General features: G+C 54.0%; 1 protein-coding gene across 4 annotated transcripts in view; it reads left to right on the forward strand.

Moving 5' to 3' along the window:
• Nucleotides 1-1,102: 1,102 nt before the first annotated feature.
• Nucleotides 1,103-21,777, forward strand: part of CTXND1 (cortexin domain containing 1) — a 56,097-nt gene continuing 35,422 nt past the window's right edge. For 2 of the 4 annotated variants that reach the window (XM_041752427.1, XM_041752429.1), the window contains exons 1-2: nucleotides 1,103-1,338; nucleotides 19,901-20,072. The gene's annotated coding sequence lies outside the window, so the exon portion shown is untranslated. The remainder of the gene's footprint in view (nucleotides 1,339-19,900; nucleotides 20,073-21,777) is intronic. The other 2 variants (XM_041752428.1, XM_041752426.1) reach the window with 1 other exon arrangement.

A 21,777-nucleotide genomic window follows, 5' to 3' on the forward strand; every position in this document is an offset into this window, starting at 1 on the left:
TGTGACTTTAGGTGTGATATTTATTCCACGGGGCCTGCATTTCCTTATCTGAAAGTGACAGCAAGATTCATATCTGCATCGTAGGATTGTGAGGCACCACACGCGCTCGTACCTGGGAAGCACTTTCTTCAGCAGAGGCTGTTATATTCATTCATTCGTGCACGCACGTTCTTTCATTATAACATCCCGCAGGGCTGCTTTCCCTCATCCTCCTCTTCTTTATCAACCTTTTGTTGACTCTTCTCTCTTTATTCTTCCACAAGAGACCTAGAATCATTACATCAAGTCAAAAAGAAAATTCCACATGGAATTTGATGGAGATTGTATTGAATTTACCAAGAGGATGTAATAGGGTTACAACGTTCACTGCTTCTTGTCCAAGAATAAGGATTGTATCCTAACAGATCCAACCTAACACCTCAGTGAAGAGCAGGTGTTTTTGTTTTTGTTTTTACAAAGTAGAACATATTCCTTCTATGCTTATATTCCCAGCTATTTGTGGTTTTGCTATCAATGGGATTCTTCATTTCCATTTCCAACTGGTTAATAAGCGCCCAAGAATATGGCTCATCTGGTCTGTTCTCGGACAATGGGCCAGTTCATTGAAAAGGCTATTATTTCCATCTCCAGTTTGGATTCTCCAGCTGGACCAGTACAGACACTGCAAATAGCAATCGTTTCCCCTGTTTTCCAATTTTTAAAAAGCCAATTAAAAAAAAATTGGTCTTGGCTTTACAAAGGCAAAACCTGGTAAGGTTTTCACACCATCTTTCTTCTCTGGTCTAATTGCATTGCCTGGACTTTGCAAACCGCCCCGGCCTCGCTCCCAACTTTGATGGAAACGTGTCGCTATTAAGCATAATGCAGGAGAGGCCCCGCGTCCCTGTGAGGGGAACCTCCGGAGGCAGCGCGTTCCAGGAGCCAGCAGAAGCGCCCGGTTAGGCTGCGCGCCCGCGGGGGACCCGCCGCCCCGCCCCGCCCGCACCCCTGCGCCCGGCGCCCGCCAGCCTCTGCCCTCCCTGCCCCCTCCTCCCCACATTCCCTTCCCCAGCCTCTCCGGGCGCCCCCTCCATCCCCGCCAGCGCCCCCTCCCCGCGCCGGCCGCGGTGAAGTTTCGCCCTGCGCTTCCGCTTGAACCGCGTCCAGCTGCCTCGCCTTCAAACTGCCGGGCGGCCGCGACTCCGCGCACAGCCCCTGTCGGCCGCCGGGCCGGCTCGCCCGCACCTCCGGGGCGCTGACTCAGCCGCAGCCGCCCTCCGCGCCGAGCCGGGCCTGCGCTGCGCCCCGCGCCCCAGCCCCACCGCCCGGGACCGCGAGCGCACGGGACGGCCTCGCCAGGTGAGGAGCGCCGCGGCTCCGCGCGTCACCGGGTGCCCGGCAGCCCCACGGGGTCCAAGCGCGCTGCCCGCGGGGACCACGGACCCCCCCCCGCCTGGCCTCTGCGCCCCGGGGGCTCGGGAAGGCTGCGGGGACGGTGAGCCCCGGGGCGCGGGAAGCTGCGGGGAGGGCGAGCCCCGGGGGCGCAGGGAGGCTGCGGGGAGGGCGAGCCCCGGGGGCGCGGGGAGGCTGCGGGGAGGGCGAGCCCCGGGGGCGCGGGAAGCTGCGGGGAGGGTGAGCCCCGGGGGCGCGGGGAGGCTGCGGGGAGGGCGAGCCCCGGGGGCGCGGGGAGGCTGCGGGGAGGGTGAGCCCCGGGGGCGCGGGGAGGCTGCGGGGAGGGTGAGCCCCGGGGGCGCGGGGCGGCTGCGGGGAGGGTGAGCCCCGGGGGCGCGGGGAGGCTGCGGGGAGGGCGAGCCCCGGGGGCGCGGGGAGGCTGCGGGGAGGGTGAGCCCCGGGGCGCGGGAAGCTGCAGGGAGGGCGAGCCTGGGGCGCGGGAAGGCTGCGGGGAGGGCGAGCCCGGGGGGCGGGAAGGCTGCGGGGAGGGAGAGCCCCGGGGGGAGGGAGGGAAGGCTGCGCGGAGGGTGAGCCCGGGGCATGGGGTGCTGCGGGCTCCAGACTCCAGAGGGGGTGTGGCCACCCACCCCGACCCAGCCGGCCCTCCACACAGGGTGGGGGACCCGGCCCTCTGTCCCCGGGTGTGGAGGGGGGTGCAACTGGAAACTGAATCGAAGTTAGAAATTCCTTCTCGACAAATTCAGTGCCTGAAATCCACCCCTTCTGTGGCTGACCGTAACAGGGGAAGGGATGAAGGTCACAATCCGTGTAACTTCTGGGAAAAGTTCTGCTGGTGGCCGCCTTTCCAAAATGTCAAGTCTCAGTTGGGTTTTGTCCTGATCTCCAGCGAAAAGCCTTACTGCAATCTTTCCCATCCTTTCCCCTCCGTTTCGGTGTTGAGAATGCCTCTGGGAGATGTTTGGGGACTGTATTATGGAACTGAATTCTATGAGTGTCTGTCTCCACGGGGAAAGTTCTGGAAGGGAAAGCCTGTTGGGAGACCAAGGTGATACACCTTCTCACTAGATTCTCAGTAAGGTCGCAATGTGGCCTTGGACCCAGAAATGAGTCCCAGGCAGGGCTTGCAGGCTGTCCTCACTGGGAAAAGGTTCTGCTCTAAGCCGGGTCTGCATCAGCTTGCAGGGGCCTCTAAATCCTTTTGTGGGTCTCCCGGAGCTTCCCCCAATTCCAGCCAGAGGAGGAGTACCTGGCTTGGCACTGCGATGCCGTCTTACTCTTTGATGTCAAATCTGTGTCCAGTGGATGAGGGGGTCTGTGCCTAGCAGCTGGGGGGTTCAAGTCCCCTGTGAGTCCTTCTGCGACCAGAGGCTCCCCTGGAGAGGAATTGTAGTAACCTGACGTGTGGTCCTTGCAAACCTCAGAATAAAGCCAAACACCCAAGGCTGTAGATGTGACTTACAAATTGGAGTTGGGTGAAGGTTCCATTTTCAAGGATGGCTCAGCATAAGACCAGCTTTGAGGACCCACTGGGAGGGAAGCTTTGCCAGCAAACAGTTATTTCTGGAAAACTGCTCTGAAACCAGTAACTTCACATTTATCCAAAAGAGAAATTGAGGGTAAGCTGTTCATTTATTCAATGTAATTTTTGCATTAAATGCTCTTGTCTTGAATGATTAATTCCCCAATCACTTTTTTCCGGCTATATTTATTATTGATAAACAACAGCATGCCAGCAACGAATGCATCAAGTGTAATGTGTCTCTGAATTCAAATGAATTTGGAAAATTATAGCGAACTTTTGGCCGTTAGATATTTAAAATGCAAATTTACATTAAACGAGGTTATGGTGAAATAGAGAATTTTTTTTTCAATCGTATAAACCTGAATTAGCCTTTAAAAACAGGTAGTTTGTCTAGATGTCCAATGACTGCTTATAAGCTGAGATGGAGAGAACTGCTCAGCCTTCCAGTTTACTTCCTTCCTGGGCTAATGAGAGAGGCAGCCATTCTGAATACACTGCCTTGCTAGTTAATCTTTCTCCAACAAATATTTACACTACCGGATTACCCTAGCTCTCAGAAGCTGCCGTCCTGGGCTAGTTTGTGCACAGTATCTTTCAAGTTCCACAGTGTTTCCACGATTTAAGTGGAAAATGAAGTGGTATCAAGGAAAGTGTCCTTAAATCCTCCCGTCCAGCCATGATAGAAAGAACAGCGTTTATAAAATTGACAAGGTTCCAAGATTCTAAGGCTAATGCTTCTAATAAATTCTGATATGGAGGAAGACCGTAATGGCTCTGAATTTTGGCGTGGAAGGCTCTGGAATGGGTCCATGTCGGTGAATTCTTTAGATCACTGAGGTTCACAGGAAAGCGTTAGAAGTGACAGGATTTTCAACTCAGGGTGAAACTAATGGTGTTGGAAGAAAATACTGCTGAAGCACGTTACGTGCTTCCTACAATCAGAGAGCTGGCTAATGGGAATCCAGATGTTTCCTGACAACTCAGGATCAGCCCTGTGAAGCTCACTTCTGCGGTTTGTGGGGGAGAAAGAATCCTGACGCTTGCGGCCAACAGGGCAGCACTTGCTCCTGGCTCTGCCCTGGTCAGGGAACTGTAAGCCAGTTGCCTTTTGAGCATCAGCCTCTCAGTCGTAAAACTAAGGAGAACCAGTACCTGAAAGTTAGTTTCATCTGAAGCGCTTTGTGGATGCTGCTGCCTAATTCCCCAGACGACAGTTATCATCCTTGTTTTCCTGTGAGCAGAGAAGCAACGCAGTGTCCCCGAGGTCGGTTCAGGGAAGGAGAGCTAGCGTTCCTGGGGCGGAGGGCTCATCTGACTTCCAAGCCTGGGTTCTTCTCACCTGTGCTGTACCTGTCCCAGGAGGCTGCTCAGAGGAGGCAGCCCTGATTTAGAGTCAGCGCTCAACACAAAAAGTATATCTGCGCTGAGCTGTGATGCCAGCTGTGAGGGTGACATTAAATCCGTTAATGCGTACAGAGGCTGCAGACGCAGTCCATCTCTACTGGGTCTCTGTTGTAATGGGCTGTTGCACGGAAGCTTCTGACTCCATCTGAGACTCGGTCTTCCCATTTGTCACCTTAGGGAATGGTTGCCTTCTTTGCTGGGTTGTTGTGGGGACTCATCGGTGACGACGTATGTGAGCCTATCACATTGCAGGTGTTTTATAAAAGAAGCCTTGTGAACCTTCCCTCTCGTGGTCCGCCCTGTGTCACCGTGGACCTCAGAGCTCGGGGGAGACTCCTCTGCATGTTCTTGAACATGTCCCTCAATGGCTGCATGTTTCTGGAAGGGTCCTTGCTGTGCCCCCAAGGTCAAGGACCTTCCAAGACCTTCCAGGCGGAGCCTCCTCAGGGAACTCATTTCAAGGGCAATGTAAAAGGACACTGTCCTCCATGGGAAGAAATCAGGTTGGGATTCCTAATCCCAAAATCCCCAGCCCTCCACCTATGGCCTGAGCATGTTTCGGCGAGGCCCCGGTGGCACAGAGGGGCTTCTGCATGAGCAGACACCCCCAAGTACACCTGCAGCTCAGCCTCAAGCCCCTGTGGTCCTGCCCTTCCTGGGCACAGCCCAGGACTGCTGTTCCCTCTTGCTTGAGTCCAGGCTGAAAGCAGAGCAGGTGCTCCCTGGCCCTCTCCATCACCATTCCCGTGGCAAGGATGGGTACCGATGGAGGGAGGACACAGCATGTACCCACTTAGACCAGAGCTTCTTCTACTTCCCCACTGAAAACCACCAATGACCCCCAAAGGAGTGTGCCCCCAACAAAGCCCTCAGTAAAGGGTCTCAAGGCACATATTTCATTTTTGGTATATAGGGCTATACTCTATTTTTATATTTAAAAGTTTTGTTAATTTAATTAAAAATTTAAAAATTGTTTTGTTCCACTCCATAATTTATCTTTCTTAATATAAAGCAAGGCAGCCCGGAATGGCTCAGTTGGTTAAGCATCTGCAACTTTTGATTTTGCCTCAGGTCGTGATCTCAGAGTCCTGAGATGCAGCCCTGCGTTAGAGACAGTTTGCTTCTATGGGCATGGAGCCGGCTTAGGATTCTCTCTCTCCCTCTGCCTCTGCCCCTCCCCAACCAATAAAGGAAGGAGGGAGGGAGAGGAGAAGCCCAGCACCAACACCATTCTGGAGGCAGTGACCTTGGCCACTGGACCACACTGCCACCCACTCAGTGTACACATGCCCCAGGGAGGGAGGCCAAGCCTTCAGCCATCTGTCTTCCTTCTTAACAATCCATCTCCTGTCCCCTGGCCCCATGCAACCCATAGAACCCATAGGCCCCAAACTGGCATTTCATCTATGTGTTTGGGATGATGTGATGGTAGAGGGCCCCCTGAGTCTACCCTTGAGATTGCAAGAAGGTCAGAAGACAGGGAGTCCTGCCAGCACTCCTGCAATCCAGGCCCACGGAGACAGTGGGAACTGAATTATAATGTTCTCCTCATGGACATAAACAGGGACGTATGTTTTCATGCTCAGGTGGCCACGATGAGTTGACCAGAGGTAGTGGTCATGATGACATCTGTTTATCATCCAGTGATGGGCCTTGGTGGCCAGCAAGTGGCCTGGAACTGCATGGCCTTTAAATCATACCCAGCTCCCTCTGGCTACCCTGACTTCTCCTTGGCTCAAGTGGAGCTCCCTGTGTTCTAGAAGGCTGCAAATTTATGGCACACATCTGTCATGCCTCCTTCCCTTGCCCAGAGCAGACTTTGCTAATCAATCATGACATTCTTTCCCACAGAGCCAGAGTGGGGCCTCGGGATCCTTCTCGACCATTGCCTGGAGTCTGCTCATGAAATGGCATTTAGTTGGGTCTGTAGATGATGAGACTGTGAGGAGGAAGGTGATGGTCACCTTTCCCCTCTGCCCCTCCGGTAGCCATAGGGGTGTGGACAGACTACCCCTGTAGCCCGGCACACCCCACAGTCACCAGGATGGAGCGCAGACTCTGAGTTGTGTGCCGCCAGGTGAGCGTGATGCAGCGCTGCTCCTCTGCCCACCTTGGGCTCTGCTCCCCCTGTCCTCACATGATCCCTCCTCTGTGCATGTCTGTGTCCTCACCTCCTCTTATAAGGACTCCAGCCAGTTGTATCAGGCTAGGGCCCACCCATCTGACTTCATTTTACCCTGATCACCTCTTTAAAAGACCTTTCTCCAGGGGCGCCCAGGTGGCTCAGTGCATTAAGCATCTGACTCTTGATCTCGGCTGGGATCTTTATCTCAGGGTCATGAGATCAAGTCCCGCATTGGGCTACATGCTGGGTGTGGAACCTGCTTAAAAAGAAAGCAAAAGATCAAATACTTTTGGAGACTGGATTCTCCAAATACAGCCACATTCCAAGATACCGGTGTTAGGACTTGAGTATGAATTTGGAAGGCAGGGGACACCATTATGTCTGCGACAACATTTGATGGAATAGCACTTGAACTTGGCCTGTTTGTAGCTGACAGGGTGCAGTCCAGGCTGGCACAGCCCTGAGGCCCCATGCATGGGGTCCCTGGAAGGCACAGAGGGACTTGCCATCCAAACCTCCATCAAAAGGGTGGCTGTTCAGCTTCCAAGATGACCTCCTCTCCTCTTGGAAGCAGTCTGTTCCCCTTGCTTCTTACAAACCGATCCCTGAGAGAGGTGCCCTCCAGGGGGTCAGGGGGCCGGACAGATAGACATCTGGACTCAAGTCCCAGCAGGTGACCTGGGTCCCAGTGGCAGCCCACAGCGAGTGTCCCCCTTCTCTGGACCCTGGGTAAAACGCTGCTACATTCACTCTCGGTGTCTCCAGAAGAATAGAGAAATGTTGCCACTTTTGGCAAACTGAGTTTTGAAAATCCTGCCTCATCCAGAGGCCACATCTCCAGGGGAACAAGGACATTACCCTTCATCAGTATGCATGCCCAGTGACATCTGACTCTCCTGAAATTGCCTTTGTGTTCAGCAATTACTCTGATTTCTGAGAATGCTCCTTAGATACTGGGTATCTGTGTTACTGTGGGGAGAGTGGCTTTGCACTGTCTCAAGGGCCAGACCACTGACCAGAACTGACTTCTTTCTTACCACGCACCCCCCACCCACCCCGAGGGCCGCCCCGCTTCAGAGCAGGTGTCCCCACCTGCGACTCCAAGGAGAGAACCTTTGGCTGCTCAGAAGACAAAAGAAACCCCTCTGGCAGGCATTTCAGAAGCAGAGGTGGTGGGGGTAAGGAGAGGTCTCCCCGCATGTGGAATGTAGCCAGATGCTGGAAGGCAGTAGAGATAGTGACCCAGTAATCAGTACCTCAGCTGGTTAGATTCACAGATTATGGAACCGTGGAGATATTCCCCTGGGGGAACACAAGGGCCTCCGCTTATCAGGCTCCCCTGACCTGCCTCCAGATCTTGACTCCACAACTCACAGCCACAGAACCAAGGAGAACCATGCCTCCCCTGCTCCGTGCCACCGTTTTCTCAGGGGCAGGTGGAGGTATGAGTATGGACTCTAACCTACAGGAAGAGCCCACAGAGACTAGGTACAAGTACTGAGCACTGTGCTGGTCATGCAGCAGGCCTGGAGAGTCTGACTGATGATAAGAGCAGAGCTTACGTTGACTCTGATCATAAGAGCGGAGCTTACATTGCAAGAATTCTCCGGAAGCTTGTTATGAAGTGCAGATTCAGGAAACCCCTGACCCAGCCTGAAACCCCTGACCCAGGACTCCCCAGCATGAAGCTAGCAGTGCACATTTGTAACGAGCTCTGTCAGACATTATGAGGCACACTGGATTTTATTTATTTTTAAAGATTTTATTTATTTATTCCTGAGAGACACAGAGAGAGAGGCAGAGACACAGGCAGAGGGAGAACCAGGCACTGTGAGGGGAGCCTGATGTGGGACTCGATCCCAGGACCCTGGGATCATGACCCGAGCCAAAGGCAGAGGCTCAACCACTGAGCCACCCAGGCGTCCCTAGACACACTGGATTTTAGAGTCTGCAGGTTGAGCATCACTGGGCCTGGGTGGAGAAATGAGCATAGTTTGCATACTTGCAGGATTTACACCAGGAATCCCTGAATGTCCCCTGTCGGTGTTTTTCTCCGTGGGGCTCCAAAGAGATGCACATTAACTCCCCCAATGGGCTTCAGTTCATCATTTCCTGTTTGCCACAGAAGTCACGACTCAGTCCTCAGTCGGCCGTCAGCGCTGCCACGGCCAAAGCCTCGATGTCCAGGCCAGCCCTGCACAACCACAGAGGGACACACAGAGAAGCCCGAGTACGGAAAGAAACCTGCTTCTAGGTGTAATGCCATTGCATCTTTTAACCATCACTGAGTCACGAACAGAAGCCCGGGATTGCTCCAATTTCCGTCCGTGCACCAGAAAGACTCTTTCTGTTTGCCTTTGATCTGTCACGTGGTATTTTGTCCCCTTTATAATAGAGAGTGGACTTTGGAATTAGAGACAGTTTGCTTCTTTGGAGGACAAAGAGTCTGATAGCTTAGTAGCCCAGTGCTTTGGATTCAGGGCAAGAAACGTTTATCATCTATTTTTAAAGGTACTTTTTCCGGCAAAATATTTTTCTGATGATTCAAGTTATAGACGGCTTTATAGAAGTTTGGGGAAATACTGAAAAATATAGCAGAAGGGAACAACAGCTGCCTACCAGGCCAGGCACAGAACGAGCCTTTTCGAGGTCCCTGCAGCTTCTGCCTCCCACCCCCCATGTGCATACCTTTGCTGGCGTCGCTATTTGCTTGCCTGCCTCAGTGGGATCTGTAAGGGTGAAGCCCTGTGAATCGTGAATCGTGGTCACAAGCACAGGAGACTCGGCAGCATGGGGGAAGGAGCATTCCGAGGGCTTTGGATGGCGGGCAGGTGTCATTTCAGGTAGAACAGGTGGCAGAGGGGGTGGGGAAGAAAGCATAGAGCCTTGGCGTGGCTTTAAATGTGCCTCCAGACTCCTCAGTCCTTCTTGCCCCACAACAGGTGCATCCATAGCCCCTACCCCTGAGCCCTGCTGGGGTCTGGGGCCAGCTCAGTGAATACAGTTGGGTGAAGTGACACTTTGTGCCTGGCACAGCTGGGGGTGGTCTCTCTTGGGACCCTCTCTGCAACCCTTGAGCCTCTGTGCCCTTGGACAAAGCTTCCAGTGAGAAGCACCCAGCTGAGCCCAGTCATCCTCTAGATTCATAAGCAATGATGGTGCTTTGTGAATAAATCACAGCAGCCTACTCAGGAACGGGGTGTATTTCAGTTTTGGGGGGACCAAGGATACCACAGGCAGCAGGAGGCTGGTTGGGGTCAAAACCTAGAAGGGCCTTGATGCCCAGGACCTGACCCCCAGGTGCTCGGTGAGGGTCCTCTCCACCAAGGGATAGAATCACAGCAGCCGAAGCTGGACCTTCATCTTGTCACCAGAGAACTGGTTCTGAACTCAGGTTCAGCTGCTTGGCGCTTGAAAATCAGTATTCAAGAGACGAGCAATGATGGGAGAGGAAAGCTTGCTTTATTCAGGAAGCCAGCCACCTGGGAATATGGGGGACTCCTGTCTCAAAAAGCATCTTCCTGTCGAGGCAGAGTTGAGGGTGTTGAAGGGGAAAGCGTGGGAAGCGGGAGCTGCATGCAGGCGAAGCAGGTGCACAAGTGTTTAGTCGTGCGTGGACATGACCCTGAATGGACTTGCAGGCATCTGAGGTTGTCTTCTGGGGACATCTGGTCCTTTAGTCTCAAGGCCAATGGTCACAGATCTCCAGGAGAGCAGGCTGCTTCTGCTACAGACCACAGGACTTAGGTCAGACAGCAAGAAGCAGCTGAACTTGGAGCCAGTTCACCCTCCAGACCGGCTGGAGTGCTGTCAGCATCTCTGTGTTCACGTGAAATCACGCCTCTAGCCCTCACTTGGACTCCGGGAGGTTAGTGTGCTCGTCATCACCCTGTTCTGCCCATTAGGAAACTGAGTCACAGGTTAAATAAACTTTTAGCCCAGGCTACACTGCTCGCAAATGGGATTTGGGCTGGGATTCAAAACCCTGCTCTCCATCCTTACCCTCTCCCTGTTCATGGAGGCTGCTAGAATACAGAAGGGATTGTGTAGCTGCAGGTGTAGAGGTCTGATCATAATAGGAGCCCGACTGGCCCTTCTCTGTGGGACAGACCCAGCACACAGGGCTCGCAGCCCAGTGGCAGCAGCAGGACCAGGGCACTGTTAGGAACGCAGTTCCCATCCCTGGAGTCACCCTTGCCCTGACTGCAGAGGGCAGCATGATTCAGTCTGTCTGATGGCCAGAACTGTGCAAAGCTACCCTGTCCTTGCTGACCTGTCTGCCCCTATCGCTCCAGGATGAGCCCTTCTGCAGTGACTCCGAAGACAGTCCGCTCCGTCTCCATCACGGGCGACCTTTCACTCTTCCTGCACTAGCGGCCTCTCTCTATGCTGCTCATCTTCCTGGGAGGGTGGGGTCTGGCTGTGCCCAGCCTGCATCCTAGCTGAGGGGCCGGGCATCTGCTGGCCCAAGCTCTCACTGTCGACCCTGTGTGGGCTGCCCCTCCTATGGTCGTGTTTCTCAGGAATAATAAAAGGGTGATTATAACATCTATGATTTGGACACATCCTGCACCAGCGTATCCCCCACTGTCCTGAGAGTGGGGCTGTGCACATAAATTCTCAGGCCTCATCTGTTCATTTGAATCTTGCTTACTGGGTTCGGAGGAAAGATGATGTTAGCAGAGTCTGAGAAGATTGCTCTAAGTTCAGCAGAAAACAAGCTGACACTTTCAGGGACGTTCAACAGGGAAGGGCAGTTAATAACGGGGGGCTGGATGGCCCCTCTCGCCTCCCACACCCTGGATGACCAACGCGAGCACTGGCTGGGGACTAAGTGGGAGTGTCTGCACAGAGGCACCCAGAGGTGGCTGAGGCGTGAGGATGGCTGCGCCTGGGGCACAGTGCTGGACTACCCCAGGACCCCACTCCTTCCGGCTCTCCAGGAGGCGCAGAGCATTGCAGGCCTGTAGACCACCGCTCAGTCCACTTGCATGGAGACTCTTCCCCCACATTCACTGCTGCACTGACACCGTCCACCCTGAGGGCCGGGGGTCACTGCCCGCTTATGTGAGGAGGCACAGAAGCCCCCATTGATGTGTGAGCTGAGCCCAGGTCTGCGCTCTGGACTACATCTTCCTGGTGCTCTGTCGGGAGGCATTATCTCCATGCAGGGAGGGGAGCAAGGAGAGAGACACTTTTACAGCTGGAATTTTGTGGCAAAGAAAGATGCTAATGCCAAAGAGCCTGGAGCCTCTCAGCCCGGCAGGACCCCCCTAGCTGAGAAACTAGCTCCAGCCTTTGCTCCAGGGCACTTGCTGCAGCCACTGGCCACCTCCCTGGGAGCCCTGCCAGTGCAAACTTCTGCCTACCCCCAGCCCTCACCTCTCGCCCCCAAGAGGCTACACATGCCTGACCTTCAGGGCCTCTGAGTCTGCTCAGAAAGCTTGCCCAGCTGACAGTGGACACAGGGAACCTGCTGGCTGGTAAAGCATCTTCATACCATCCCTTGGAGGAGTCTGACTTTGCATTCAGCTGGGACAGCTTACAACAGTTCCTGGCAAGCAGGCCACGTAGGCCACCCTAGAGTCCCCCCGGGGCCCAGCCTTGCTGGCCCTGCCGACCCATATCCATTCGGGTGGTGGGTCCCAGGAAACGGGCAGGTGCACTTTGCACAGTGTCCTTCCTGAGTGAGGAGGAGGTGCTGGAGGGAAATCCGAGGATTGGCAGATGAGAGCCCTGCTCGTGTGACCCCAGATCAAACCTCCTACCGGTTCAAGGCTCCCGACCTCTCCATGCAACACGGTGCCACATGACTGTGATGGCACAATCAGATCCCTCGGAGGCAGGGCAGGTGACGCAGGGAGCAGTGAGGATGGGGGGGAATGGCACCCACGAGCCATCTGAGGGGCCATGGGCTGCAGGGCTCCAGCACACGCTGCCAGGCAGAAAGGTAGGCACCGTGCTGCCCATGTGACAGCCCTGCCAGAGCAGAAGCGCTGAATTATATGTAACATCTGCCAGCGGCCAATTTTTAAAGATTAAAACAGAATTAAACTGAAAACCATTCTGTAGGCCAAACATACCCAAATCTACTGGAAGACCGCCACTTTGTGACCTTTGGAGACACTGCCCTGGCATCGTCCGATGGAGTATGAGGCCCAGTTGAGACGACAGACAATTCAGGGCTGTTCTGGTGAAGAGGGGACCGTGTCTCAGGCTCCCCCTCCTGCCCCAGGCTCCGGGGACCCTGAGGCCTTGTCACTGAGGCTTCCTCATGCTCTGTGTCCTCCGGCTCATGGGAGCCCCCTGTGGGCCAGGAGAGTCCTCAGGCTTCAGTGTCCAGGGTGCCACGAGATCCTAATCTGAAAGCAGGGAGTGAAGGACGTCTGCGGGGCAGGGGCACCCTTTGGGCCCCTCCCTGCCTCCTCTCCCTGAGTGATGTGGATGCAGTCGGAGTGCACTGGCTGCCTCTCCTCGGGGTGACGTGCAGCAGGCTGGCTGAGCACTCGGCCTGTGCCAGGAGGCCTCCCCCAGCGTCCCCCAGCCTCCTGCAAAACCCCAGTACTGGTCCCCGCTCTGCCCACCCCCCAGGGACACCGCCGTGGAAGTGTTGGACCCCGAAGCCATGCAGGACAAAGGCTTTAGCACCCTCTTGCCTGCCTGGGTTCCTCACCTGCAGGTGGGAATTGCCTTTGGTGTTTCTGCCTCTCCTGCCCCAGCTGTGCTCACTGGGCTTCCAGGGCCGGGCACAGGGGACATCTGAACGCCCTGATCATCAAGACTCCCTGGCTTTGCTTTTGCTGCGGGTGGAGGGGGGCGGACTGGTGTGGAGGACCCGCAGCTGGCGGGGGGTCGGGATGAAGGGGTCCCCACTGTGTCGACAGGTGCAAGGGCTCGTCCAGCCCCCAGTCCCCATGCCCTCTCCCAGCACAGAAGGCAGAGTGGGGGGAGCTGACCTCACCGCGCACATCCACTGAGCACCCACTCTCCACAGACAGAAGCAGCGGCACGTGGGAGGGTGGTCCTTGCCCTCAGAGTGGGGAGAAGGAGGAGGACATGGGCTCCCGCAGCTGAAGCCTTTCCATGTTTGAGCACAGCACACACTTGAAGGGGGTCTTCAGATCAGATTAGAGGGGCTGATGTTTGAACTTGACCTGAAGGGTTTCCTAAGGGCACTGGGCTCTCCAGGCAGAGGGGTCTGTGTGAACAAAGTCTGGAAGTGGGAAAAACCTGTATTGTCTTTGATAAACAGGGTGATAGGAGCATCATATATGAGAAAAGGAAGAGCGGGAGGGAGGGTGGGAGGGGGTAGGGGGAGGAGCACAGACCGCCTTCTGCCTCGAGTACCCAGGGTCTTAGGAAGTCTGCTGAGAGAACAGGACTGGGTTTCTTGCCAAGCCCCAACCCCACCCAGACCCAGGGTGGGGGGACTGTGGGTGCGAAGCCCTCCCCACGGGGCTCCCCTGCCCTCAGCACCTGGGCAGAGGGTGGGGCGCCACCTGGCTCAAGGGTGTGCTGCCCAGAGACGAGCAGTCAGCGCACACCTGCACCTCCTTGGGGCTGCTGGCTAGGTCCAAACACGGGTCCCGTGACTCCTGTCCCAAGGCCTTGGCGAGGGTGCAGTGAGCACCCACTGTGGGTTTGAGGGTTCTAGGCACAGTGGCTGGTGTTTGCTGTCTTTAGGTCTTTCCGCCCTGTGGGCTCGTCTCCCCGGCAGGTTGCCCTCATGCCTTCAGGGCCTGGCACATAGCAGGACCAAGAAGCAGAGGGAGCCAGATTTGTCCCGGGGACTGCTCTGTGTCCCAGAAGCATCCCGATGCAGCCTGCTCCAGAGAAAATACTATCCCTTGTTCACGGCTGCTTGAGCTTTTATTCATTGCATTTGTTTTCACTCAAATGTGACATTTGCCACTGATTTTTATTTCTTGTACAAAGTGTCTCCAGTAAACAGATGCATTTTAAAGAGCTCCATTCGATGAATCAGGGAAACAAATTAGCTTCTAAAATCCCGTCCCCCATAACAGATGTCTGGAAAGTTCTTAGGACTTCCAGAAGGGAGTCTTCATGGGGCCTCTTCACGGCACACAGCGATTAGAGCTGATTGCATTGCTGGGAGCTGCTTGTGTTTTGGGGGGGTTGTTGGCAGGCAACACGCCCCTCGGCTGACGCGGGTCTGCTTATGATGGGATTCCAGCCGCATCCCTGCAGCACAGCACGAGGACTGTCTAGAAGGTGAACTTGCCCCCCGCCCCCAACCCGGTGGTGACAGACGAGGGGAAGCCTAGGCTTTAGAGTGTGAAAGAGTGTGTGCAGTGCAGGGAGCCCTCCTTAACAAAGCAGTACAAAATTATGAAAACAAAATGTAGCACAAAAATTGATCTTTATTTAGAATGAGAAAGTAAGTCACAGCAAATTACAAGTGATAAAAACATTTAAGTGTTTTTTTAATTAAGAAAGAGAAAGATGGGGGGACACCTGGGTGGCTTAGTCGGCCCTGAAATGTAACTTCCTTTTGCTTTATGAGCTGATTCTTATTTCAGCTCAGGTCATGATCTCAGTGTTGTGAGATCGAGCCCCACGTGGGGCCCAATGCGGGGAGTCTGCTTGGGATTCTTTCTCTCCCTCTCCCTCTGCCCCCTCCCCTTTCTATAATGAATAAGTAAGTCTTAAAGAGAGAAAGATACCACAAACATCACAAAAATCCATAAAATAAATTAACTGCCGACTCACCTGCATGATATTTTCACTCCTATGATTTTGGCTGAATTTTGATCTCTAGTGTATATTTCAACAGATTTAGTAAGATCACCTCTACAGAACACAGCAGCATTGTCAGTCTTCATGCATAGTTGGCCAAACTTTGGTTTTTATTGGCTTAGCTTAGAAGTGTTTCTTTCAGTTACACAGCTCGTTGCTGATCCTCACGTAGCTGATCCTCCGTGAGGAAGGCTCTGCAGAGCTCTCGCCCATGTGAGTGGGAAGATTCCAAGGTGTTTGCCGTCCTCGAGGCACTGGCTAACCTCGTTAACCAGTGGTGGTTGATGTCTGCACTGTCGTGTGTAGTGTGAGCCTCTCCTCGTCTTCGTGGGTGTCAGTGTATCATGTCAGACCTCAGCAAACCAGTGAGATGCACAGATGACAGGGCTGGACCCCTTCCAGCTGCTGGGGGTGGGGGACCCCTGAGTGACAGAGGGTGTGCGGATGGCTTGGCGGCCCCCAAAAGCCCCCCATCCCCAGGGCAAGAAAGCCCCGGGAGCAGTTGCAGGGTGGGAAGCAGTGTGGAATGCTCACAGGCCCCTGGAAGTAGACTAACCTGCCTTTACCCAGGGAATCAAAGGCCTGACCATGAATCTCTGAGCATATGAGGCCATAGAGCATATTCTTAATACTAGTAGCCAACAAGTCACACAGACGTCAGTTTGAGTCTTTCCTACCACCCGGTAGTGGGTAAAACCTTCACTATGTTACACGCCCAAAACTAATAGAACACTGTGTGTTAACTACCTGGTATTAAAATAAAAGCTAAAACATAAAAAGAGGTATGCATGGCCTCTTTATACAGAAGTCACCGTGGGCCACAGAAACACATCCCACTAAATGCAAGCTAAGTGTCCTCGCGACTGAACCTCACCTTGGCCAGATCCCCAGAGTAGTGCCGGCTCTGAGAGGCCTCTAGAATGGAGGGAAAGTGAGCCCAGAGGTGAGAGGTGAGGATGTGGGCTAGGAAGAGGGGCTGGTCCTCATTGACTCCAGCTAATACATCTGACTTTTGCAAAATACGCTAAAATATCTGCCATGAGCATGCTGTTGGAGTGCTTGCCTAAGGTCTTGGAAGGGACCCACATGAATGAGGGGCCCTGAAATGTAACTTCCTTTTGCTTTATGGTAAATGTACCTCTGAAGTGGGACCCAGAAGGTCTGGGAAGGTTTCCTGGAAGAAGAGGCAGTTGAGCCAGGCTTAGAGACTTTGGCTGGTCAGTGAGGGTGGACACTCCAAGTATAGGGATTAACATGAACAGAGGCATCCAGTGTGTCAGGAGCAATGGGAGGAGCAGCTCTGGGTGGTCTATAGGGGTACCTACAGCCGGGGAGGCAGGGAGGCTGGGGTAGACCCACTCAAGGCAGCCTTGAGTGCTTGGCTGAGGGTCTGACTTGATGGTGGGGATGGTGGGCACTGTGGCAAGTTGGTGATGAACATGGTCATTTGGGATGGTTAGTCTAGCAGTGGGCATGGAACAAAGAGGTGAGCAGCAGGGGACACAAGGGGGCCATGGCACAGGGTACTAGGACCCATGAGGGAGCTAGAAGGACTGGGCTGAATGGAGAGGGCTGAGTCCCAGGGCTGGGATGCCAGGAGAAGCTAGTGAAAGGTCAGGGACAACACTGAGGCTGTGCTGTGGCCCCTAGTGAAGGCTCAGAATGTGAACAACTGTCACTTCAGGCTGGGAGTAAATACACCTGGGAATCGCCGTAGAACCACAGAGCTGGACCTCACAGGGCCGCTCACCCAGAAGTCAGCACACTTGTTCCACGAAGTGAAGGGTAGTAAGTGCTTTAGGCTTTGTGGGTCCATGATCTCTGAGCGCACCCCACTCTGCTTGCGTAGGTGAGCTGTTAGCTGGCCTGGGCTCCCGGAAAACCGTCCCCTGAGCACTGATGCCTGAATCCCAGATGACTGCCATGTGTCATGCCTTCGGTTTTTTAGTGTTTTCAATTACTTATTTATTATTATTATTTTTTAAGATTTTATTTACTTGAGAGAGAATGAGAGAGAGAGCATGAGCAAGGGGAAGAGGCAGAGGGGGAGAGAGAAGCAGGCTCCCCGCTGAGCAGGGCTCCATCCCAGGACCCTGAGATCATGACCTGAGCCGAAGGCAGATGGACGATTACCTGATGGAGCCACCCAGGGCCCCCGGTTTTTTCAATTATTTAAAAATGCAGAAGCCATTCTCATCTTGGGGGCCCCACAAGGAAAGACAGCAGGTGCTGTCCTCACGGGAGCCTGGTGGGCACATCCCAGAGGGGCCAGGACCGAGCCACCCTCAGGGTGACCCTCCCCCTATTCCGTCCAACACATTCCAGAACTGTCGTGCTGAGAATGTGAATCTACAGGACTATGGTTCCCAGCTGCTCATTTGAATGTTTTCTCCTCCCACCCAACTCATATATTGAAATCCTAACCACTGGCATGAGGGTATGAGGAGCACCCCCCCCCCCCAAGTGGGATCAGTGCCCTGATGAAAGGGACCCTGCAGCTCTCCCTCATCGCCCCTGTGCCCCAGAGCAGGGCCCTCACTGGCAGCTTGATCTTGAACTTCCAGCATCCTGAACTCTGACAACTAAACCTCCGTTGCTTATGAGCTGCCCAGCCCGCGGCAGACTATGACAGCAGCCCAAAGGGACTGAGGCCCTGACGGCTGTGCCGGTGGGACTCTGTGGTGCCTACTGTGGACCAGACACTGTTGTAGCCCCTCTTGAGGCAGTTACTGTCGCCTCACCCATTTTGCAGATGAGCAAGCTGAGGTCAGAAGGCTTCAGCTCTTGGTGGCAGGCCAGGAGCATGGAGGGTGCAGAGCTGCTGCTCTGGGAGCCGGGGAGGTGCTGGGTGGGAAGTACAGGCTGCACGATGGTGCCTCTGTGGAGCCCGGAGCAGCTTCTCCAGACATCCCAGTGCAGATGTCCAGTGGCGAAACGAGTCCTCAGCAGAGAGGTCCAGCTAAACGCAGAAGCCCGGTGCGTGGCTTCCCCTGCAGCCCTCCATAGTGACGTTGCTGTTCCCTGCCAGCCAAGCCCACGACGGGTTATGCAAACAGGCACAATTTATGGCGTGCTCGTGCCAAGATCCACCCGGGGAAACGTGGCAAATGTCCTGCATCACTTCTGCAGGTTGCCTTGAGATGTGCTTCTGGTGCCTGGAGAGAGCATCCTGATCTATAAACTCCAGCAACTCCGGTCCTTCACTTGGACTCTGACGGCACCTGGGGGTGACCACACCTGATCCCTTGAATGGAGGAGCCCAGGAGCCCAGGGCACGGGCTCTGCATCTGCTGGCCTGCGGGGAGGGGCAGGCTGGCTGCCCTGTAGCTGAACTAGTGCAAGAGCCCGTTCGCCTTCTCACCATCTCATCGTGGTCCTGCAGGGAAAAGCAGCTGAGGGGTGGGGGAAGTCTCTGGTCGCATAGTGCAGAGAGGTCATTCAACCTTACCAGGATCACACAGCCACCAAGGGGCAGAGCTGTTGCTCAAGCTCTGAGGGCTGCCCCTCAGCCTCCTGCTCTCTTCCTGCCTCACCAAAGAGGACCACGGTCAAGAAGCAGGTTCACGTTCAGAACCAGCCTGGGCCATTGTGCACAGCAGGACTTTGGGCAGCGAACCGTCCGTAGAGCAGTTGTGATAAAAGGGACATTTTGACAGACACGACCCCATCAAAAGAGCAGGGCTGAAGTGCGGAGCCACAGATTTATTTCTAGGTACACTTCAGGCAGCCCCGTCTCACCTGACCCTACTCCTGCTCCAGTTCTCGTCCATCCTTGACCCTAATCACACTCCTAATTTAGCACATGGCTTGGTTTACAAAAGCGTTTACTGATTTAGTGTCCCTGATCTCAGAGGAGCAGCCTCCCAAATGTCAGGCTTCCCTAATCATCCCTCCCCTCCTGAGGTGACAAGGCTGGGGGTCCTTGTTTTCCATTTTCTGCGTGGTGCCCTGAAACCTGTTCCATCCATTTGCTTGAGGACACCAGACTCAGAGACTTGCTCAAGGTCATTCAGCTTCTCTACAGCAAACTGCCTCCTGTTTTAAGGGACTCATACACTCTTTTCCTCTGTTTATGCGGATGGAGGCAGTGGACACAGAGCCCAGTGATGGCGCCCCCAGTCCTGAGTGCCCCACAGAACCCACAGGCAGGTGTGTGGGTTCCCGACTGCCATCTTAGCCTATACAGCTGAGTCCCACAGCTGGAGCCGCACAGCCACTGCAGCTCCTGCCTTGGAGGGGCCATTCATTTCAAGGAGATTAATCATTCGTGGGGACAGCCACGCTGGTCTCTTGCAGCTCACCCCTGTTGGTCTGAGTTGCTGTGGGGGAGGCAAGCTTGCGTAGCTCTCCTTTGCCCTTTGTCCCAGCAGAGTGCAGCCCACAGCCCTCTGGTCTCCCTTTGGGTGGAGGGAAGTGTCCCCAGGGGAATCTGGTCGTTGCAGGATGTCCCTTTGGCAGAGGACACCAGGCTATTTGCTGTGTCATTGGCTGTGCTCTGGGGAAGCCACCACCGAGAGCCACCGGGGTTTGCAGGCCAAAGGACAGGAGCATCTTTTGCGGCCAGCTTGGGAGACAGAGTCCTATAGAGGGGCACCATCAAAACAAAAATAAACACAATAGGTGGTATTTTCACTGTGCGCTTACTCTGTGTCAGATGCTGGGCTAAGCACCACGAGCATCCATCCTCATTCTTCTCACAGATCCGGTAAGATCCAGGGGGATCGACCACCGCCATGTGAATGATACAGAGGCTGAGACCTGGAGAGGTTCTCTCGTTTGTCTGGTGTTGCATGGCTAGCCGGGATTGGAACATGGACTGTGTGTCCCAGGACGTGAACTCAAGCACATGCTCTCCCGACCAGTGAGCCTTCTGTAGGTGCCACTTTCCATTTCCAGCTGGGTGGCTGGGCGTTAACTCTGCTGTGCAGACATACCTGGGAGGGCACCTGGTCTATACTATGAAAGGAGCTTTCCGCTGAGGCACTTGGATTTTATTTTGGGTGGTGAGAGGGCACAGATAGCAGGCTCGGGCCTGTGCCTGCTGCTGCTGCGGGGCCTTTAGTGGGCTGCGAAGGGCGGCTTGACAAAGTTGCTCACCTCCTCTTGCCATGACTTGATTTCATTGTTTGGAGGGGAAGGCTTGATTCTTTCCGTTTAAAATTTCTGCTAGAGTCTCGTTGCCAATGTTTAGTAAAGTAAAAGGTCATTAATTGCATCAGGGCACAAATGAAATTAAAATCAAATTAGAAATGTTAGCTGTTTCTTAGATATATCTTTGGCCACTAGTCTGGTCTACAACAAACAAAGGGGAGCATGTGACCCCTCCGAGATCCAGGGTGGAAGGTACCCTGGAGCCAGGCACCATGCCTTCTGCTCCTGCAGCACTGCCCACTAGGCTCAGCTTTCCTGCCACCACCCGAGCTCCCAGCCTGGGCACCTCTCTGCTGGCCGACTATGCATCTGGGCCTTCATTGTCATGGCCAGATTTCACCCATTCCTATGGCTTGGCCGTCCCCATGTCCACCCCACGCCCGATCCTCCAAACACAGGAACTCATGTTCCCCAGTACCACTGTGGGTCCCCATGCCCCAGTCCTACTGTGGCCCCAGAATCTCCCCATCATCTGGCGCCTGAGACTGGGAAGCTGCCTAGCTTGGTAGCCATAGCAACCACATTGTTACTGCTTCCATGAGGCCATGAATGGAGACCCTTTTCCAAAATATAAATTGTGCACAGGTATCAGCGGTCACTGGTCTCACCATGCACAGACTTTTCTCTTGTTGTAAGTGGGGAATGTCTTTATGAAGGTGAATGGGCCATTCTCTTGCCCATCCCTGGATGTATGACCTTCACCCAGTTCATCCTAAGCAACAATCTGCCTGCAAGCAGATTAGAATGCTACAAGAAGCATGCAGAAAGGCTACGCTAATACTCAGTTCCTGACAATCAAAAATATGATTATGCAGCAGAATAATAGCCTTACAACTCAAGCTATTTTCTCGAGAAGAAATTTTCCAAATTCCCTTATTTCCTTTTCTGTTTAGCATATCACAAACCCATTTAGAGGTGTTGGCTCATAAATCTCTCCCGCGGCTTAGAGCTTTGCCCATGTCCTTAATGAGATATTCGCTGCATTCAAGAAGGAAACGCTGGCCCAAGGGAAGTAAAAACAAGGCAGGACTAAAACAGCAGAGGATGGTAAGAAAGAGAGAGAGAAGGTAGTGAGATTTGTGTCTCCCCATTTTTCTTCTCCAAGCTGAGACTTGGAGAGGCAAAATGCATTAGACACATTGAGGAAACATTGAGGACTGGGGTCCTTGCCCCTTAGGGATGAGTGATAGCTTTGTTGGAGATTGTGTGACAGACATGGAGAAGTAGGGAGCAGACTCCAGTATCAATCACAGGAATCTTCCTGGGACAATCTCTAAATGTTTGGTAATTAAGCAAACACTTTTTAAAAAATATTTTTAATTTTTTTATTCATGAGAAATACAGAAGAAAGGCAGAGACATAGGCAGAGGGAGAAGCAGGCTCCCTGCAGGAAGTCTGATGCAGGACTCGATCCCAGGACCCCGGG

This window comes from Vulpes lagopus, chromosome 4 (assembly GCF_018345385.1).
Source record: "Vulpes lagopus strain Blue_001 chromosome 4, ASM1834538v1, whole genome shotgun sequence".
Classification (NCBI taxonomy): Eukaryota; Metazoa; Chordata; class Mammalia; order Carnivora; family Canidae; genus Vulpes; species Vulpes lagopus.